Below are 5960 nucleotides of genomic sequence, written 5' to 3' on the forward strand. Positions count from 1 at the left end.
ACGTATTTTTCCTTGCATTTTTACATTGTAGAGTTCACTCTATATCCCTGTAAGCACAGAGAAGTGAAATGATTAGTTACTATGTCTTTTCCTTCTAATTTTTTTTTTTTTTAATGACGAGGAACCCTCGCTGAAGCTAGGAAAACCCTGGGTAGGGCCCCATGACCACCCTTCCTTACGTGCCTCACCTCTAAATGCTAAGGACACACCCTTGTGCCAGCGGCATTTGATCTGGCACCTTCATCTCAGCACCCTCACAACCACCACGCTGGCCATGCGGGCGACCCCGCGATGGTTTTCCCTTCTAATTTCGGCACTGCAGCCAATCTCTCACTTTTTGGTTGACTTTTTTTTTTCGACAAAGAAAGCTGGGGTTTGGCAGACCCCTACCTGTTTATTAATGGAACAGAAAAAACATTACAAGGAGGGAGTCCAATCAGGATTTAAGTCAGACCAGTTCCTATCCTCCAGTCATACTATGTAGAGCCAGCAATAGTTCACTGATTTTCTTTTTTAAGGAAAGAAAGAATTAACAAGCTTTCTGATGATAACTAATCAACTATCTAAGCTCAGTTGCTTTTCCAAAAAGCTATTTACACCTGTTTTTTTTCACAAATAGGATGCCATTGTGCCATTTTAGTGTAATAATAATTGGCACAGAGAGAGAGCCGAAAGAAGATCAACATTAATACTCATGAAGATCAACAAAATGTTGAACCCATGAACCGAACAAGTAGAAAACAAAACTAAAATATAGAAAAAAAACAGAGAGAGAGAGAGAGAGATGATGGGGGGTGAGTGTGGGGGCTGTAATGCTCATGTTTGTATGCTTGGTCTTGTGGGTGTGTTGTGTGAGAGAGAGCATGTGTGGGGGTGAGGGGGAGGGGGCGCAGCAATGGTATGTGATGTCTATGTGCACCGGCGATTGTGCATGCATGATCTCTCTCTCTCTCTCTCTCTCTCTCTCTCTCTCTCTCTCTCTCTCTCTCTCTTGCATCTCTTCTTTTCTTTTTTCCTTTTTTGGGGCTCCTTGGCATGTCTTGGGCCCGTGCTTGGTTACCCGGTAGGTTCAATGTTGGTTGAACCTGTTTTAGTTTCGTAATGTTGATGGTTATAGTTCGGCTCTCTCTCTCTCTCTCTCTCTGGATCTGGTACGTCAGCAAGCCTGACCATGCACGTGTCAAATTCGGACACTAGTGGGGAAGGGGAAGCGATCTCCCCATGTGCTCTCATTCTGCGTACCAATAAACAAACTTGATCACGTTGCACTTTGCTGGATCCTCTTCAGGAACACGTCTACACGTGCACTGATCTCGCTAAAATAATCAGTTTGTAACTGGACCAGTTGAATTGAAACTCTGAACCATGCTTTTAAAATTGGAGCACCAAGACCTACGTGCAGAAAGAACCCGCTTGCCGATCTAGTTCGTGCATGGCATGAACATTTCTACGTGTCCATGTTTTCCGAGTCACGTACATGTTTATTTCACTGAACAGTACACATTATTTTATTGGCGTTAGGGCCAACTCAATCAATAGCCACGCTTCCTTGGTACTTGACACCAACAATGAGGTCCATTCATCGCATTTAAGTCACTGAAGGACTATAGTTATTTGAGATATGATCTGTTCATGTATTTGTTTTCTGCCAAAAAAAATTGATTTATGATGAACCCTAAAACCGGTCCTTCCAAACTCTTACCACGTTATTTTGCAAAATGTCCTACACTTTGTCTGATACTTAATATGCGAACCTTTTATGTCAAATTGATTGTCACAGAATGTTTCTTTATCATAGCCACGAACTCGTGAAGCCGTTTACTCCCTAGGGCACGAGTTCAAAGTGACATTAAGTTCACAAACACAACCATTGGATGGTATGGTTGTATAACTGGTGGGGATCTGCCTTCTTTCAAAAAAAAAAAAAACTGGTGGGGATCTGCCTAACCAGCTTTCCTATCCAAAAGAAATGAACACACCATTGAAAGTTCCTGAACTTAGCCAGAAGTGCTCAACTTCCCCAGATTGGAGTGTTTCGATGCATTCACTTCTCCAAGAAGGTACGATAACTTGGAAAATAGCATCGTACGCCCCATTGCCAAACATTGTTGTTACCCAAGTTATCCTACTTCTAAGAACGTAGTGATAGCGCACACCCCAAAACACACACCTCCATCCCCGTGGTGACCAGAAAAACAATACAAAGGTGGGAACTTGAACTGTGAAGTAAAACTAAGGCTGGGAAACAAGCTCACAGCTCAGCTTGTGTTCGTTTTGTAAAGAGCTCGGCCAAGCTCGTGAAATAGGGTCAGTAAGCCTAACACGAACAATGAGTGTTCGGCTCAGCTCGACTCGTGTAAGTTTGTTAACTAATAATAAATACATTTTATACCATAGAGTATGATTGAAGTGTTTGTCTTGCAAGCAATAAGTTCAGAGTTGAAATCTTAAAAAAACAAATCTTATTGCTTAGAGCATTGAAGAATGTATTTATTTTGTAAATGAGCCAGTTTGAGCTTGGCTCAGTTGGTTTAGAGACCAAAATTTGTATTTATTTTTAATTTTTTAAAATATAGTTTTTGTAAACAAAGTAGTTCAAACTCAACTCATTTAACGCGAGCTTGCCATGAACTTAAGCTTGACTTGGCTCGCCACAAAAAATGAGCTGAGCTTGAACACCACCTAGCATGAACACCCTTTGTTCGGTTTGCTCGGCTGATTTACCAGCCATTTACTACACAATTTTCCAACTTATCTCACTTTCATAAGGCAAGGGACAGTACTTGCAGATTTTGTAGACCATAGGCAATGAAACAAGACCACAGTCAATGTGACGCAACATGGCACCTTTCGGTTCGTAACAAGACTTTCAAACCAAAGCAGTGATCTCTTAGATCCAAACAAACACACTTTTGATTGTTGAATATAGAAAATGTTTTTCTAATGTTAAACATAAAAATGTTTTTTCTTTTAATAATTGAAGAAAAAACCCCTTCGCGCACTGAATTTATTGACATAAAGTTCTCCCCACTCACCAAAAAGTACACCTAGCTTCGATCTACAACAAAGATATGCACTTGTTATGAGTTATGACAACACCCTTATGCCGAGGTTCAAAGATCTGCATATAGCACACATTGTAACAGGGTGTTGGGTTTGGGTTCCGTTGAATTCAATCTATTTTGGTAATGACTTTAAACATGATAGTAGATCGGATAGCAATAAGACCCAAGTCTCTTAATTTAGGTTACAATAAATAATTATCAAATGTTAATGAATTTCACCTTCTTCAATGTCAGGGACAAGTTTTTCCTGGAATTGAAGCACCTTAGGCTGTGTTTGGGAGGAGGGCGTCGGAGGTGGTTATTTGGGTTTGAGGGAGTTGAGAGTTGTTTGGGAGAAGGGAGATGAATGAAACATGAAAATAGGCATGGAATCCGCTGCTTCCGAATTCCTGATTTGCTCTGGTTTCAACTCCTTCTCAGAGAGGAGGTATTTGCAAATCCTGGATTCCATAGGATTCCGATGGCCTCACGCTTCTTATTCCGGCAGAAATTACCACCACCACCAAAACACTCATTGAAAAAAAAATTTGATGCAGGGGAGAGGCCGCCGGACAGGCGGTGGGAGAGCAGATGGGGCGGCCTGGTGCCCTAATGGCAATGGTGGGTGGGAAGGGGTTTCCTCACCCTAACTCCACCTCTCTACCCTTCCGCTGTGAGAAGCACCTTAATGATGGAGGCCAACGGGGTTGGATTCAAACCGGTTTGGTTCACCTTCTTGGGCCTAGAACCCCACCTCACCACACTCATGTCTTCTGTGAGTTTGTGAAACCGGTTCAAGTTTCTCAATCCAGTTTGAACCCTATAATGATCCATTCAAACCGATCCAAAACCCATCAATCTTGACCCAATTCGTTTCAAACTTGACCTTAAACCAAATAGACTTAAACCCATTCTATGATCATAACTTAGGCCAGACCCAAAGTCAATCCAGTCCATGCTGGGATCATAACTTTGACCTCTGCTATATGATATTGTGATTTAGTTTATTTTTTATTTTTTATTTTTTCTTTTTTATTTTTTCTCTTTTCTTTTGAGAATGGTGAGAATATATATAATGAGAGATCTGATCTTGGGATACAATTTTTGCCTGGAATATTGAATCTCATGTACTCTTTGATACTGTATTTGCTAGTTGTTGGTTGGTAGAAATGTACCATTATGAGTCGTGGTAATGCTGTTTTTTTTATTACTAATAGTAATGTTATTATATTAGTAGTAGTTTTTTGCTTGGCTAATACTATTACCAGGACGAGAACGGCATTTTTTTAAAATCTTTTAGAAAAAAATTCAGGTTTTATATTTATTACGCGCAAAACACCTTACAAGGTTATAAGGTGTTAGGGGAACCACGTGGTTGCTGCACCACCACCACCACCACCACCACCCATTAAAGAAGGGGCCAGTGTACTTACCCCCACTCTCCCATTTTTTTTTTTTGGAGGAAAATTATATTCGATCAAAAGAGGATATTAAAATAGCGTACAGAAAACGTGGGAGTGATGAGAAATCGCCCACCATCGATCACAGTTCAGCAGTCAGAAGAGACTGCCAAAAAATACAGTAAACAGTAAAAATCGGAAAAAAAGAGTAGAAAATAAGTGGACCAGACAGCATCGCAGAACAGGGTGCAGTTAGAGAACAGTAGCATCTAAAGAAGCGCTCTATTCGAACCCAGCCATCGGATGTCTTTGCCTGCTAGCCATTTGAGATAGAGGAGATGATCCAGACAGTGAGGAACCTCTCTAAAAATGCAATCATTACGTTCAAGCCAAATGAGCCTCCATACCAACAACCACCAAATCCTCCAAGTAAACCTCCACTCCTTAGAACGATGGTGAAGGTGATCCGCATTCAACAGCTGCCTACGTATGATGCCTCAAAATTTTAATGAAAGAATAGTCCCAAAATAAGTTTCTTCAAGAGAATAACTGCTCGCTAAATGAAAGCCTCTTGGCTTCAACCAAATTTCAGTTTGAATTTTACCTTGAAGGATTAACCATCCTGTCAAAGAGACGCGTTGAGATAGCACGCTCCCCCATAATCCACCTTTCGACAGATGGGCTAGACATAGCCATGTAGATTGAAGATGCAGGGTATGGACCATCCATAGTAAGCTTTCACACAATGTTCGGTTTGTTGTGACAAAGTCACTGAAGCGATGTCTGACATGAGGGTATTCCATTGTGGAAAAATATCGCCGAAAGGGTCCTTTCTTATCATAATAGATTATTCATGTGAATCAGCTATATACGCATCCTTGACCTTGTAATACTTTTTACGGGCAGCATGGTACAACCCAGGAAATCCATCCCTAAGCGAGTATGAATCTCTCCATTGCCCACCCCCACCTTGAGAAATTGGAAAAAAGTGTCTACCACCGTTGCCCACCCTTTCCAAATACCAGAACCTCCATGCCACTTATGATCTTCCACCCAAGGCCATTCAAAAAGACCATTTTTTTTTTGCAAAAACAATAAATATTTTTCCTTCTCTTTTGCAAACCATTCAAACCCACTTAGCTAAGCGAGCTAAGTTAAATTTGTGAACCTCCAAACACCATAGGCTTTGAGATATCATTCCAATATACCAAAGCCGGTGGGCTCTCGCTCCAAATTTCCATTCCAAATAAATTTTTTGAAAATCTTGATAAACCTTTTCTCCACTTTTCTTGGCATCTTAAAAATTTGAATGAAACTTAAAATCATAGATGAGATGTGTTTCGCCAAGTTTAAACGACCTGACAGCTCTAGACAAGAAGCACACCGTACATGATTGAGTCATCGCCCTTGCCCGATCCTCCACCCCCAGCCCCACTCCTCCATTAAAATGGTCAAAGTGAACACTTATAAGTGTTTGACCCTTAACACAGAACCACACCTCTTCAAAGTCATGATG

This window comes from Nuphar pumila, chromosome 2, assembly GCF_984573655.1.
Source record: "Nuphar pumila chromosome 2, dmNupPumi1.hap1.1, whole genome shotgun sequence".
NCBI lineage: Eukaryota > Viridiplantae > Streptophyta > Magnoliopsida > Nymphaeales > Nymphaeaceae > Nuphar > Nuphar pumila.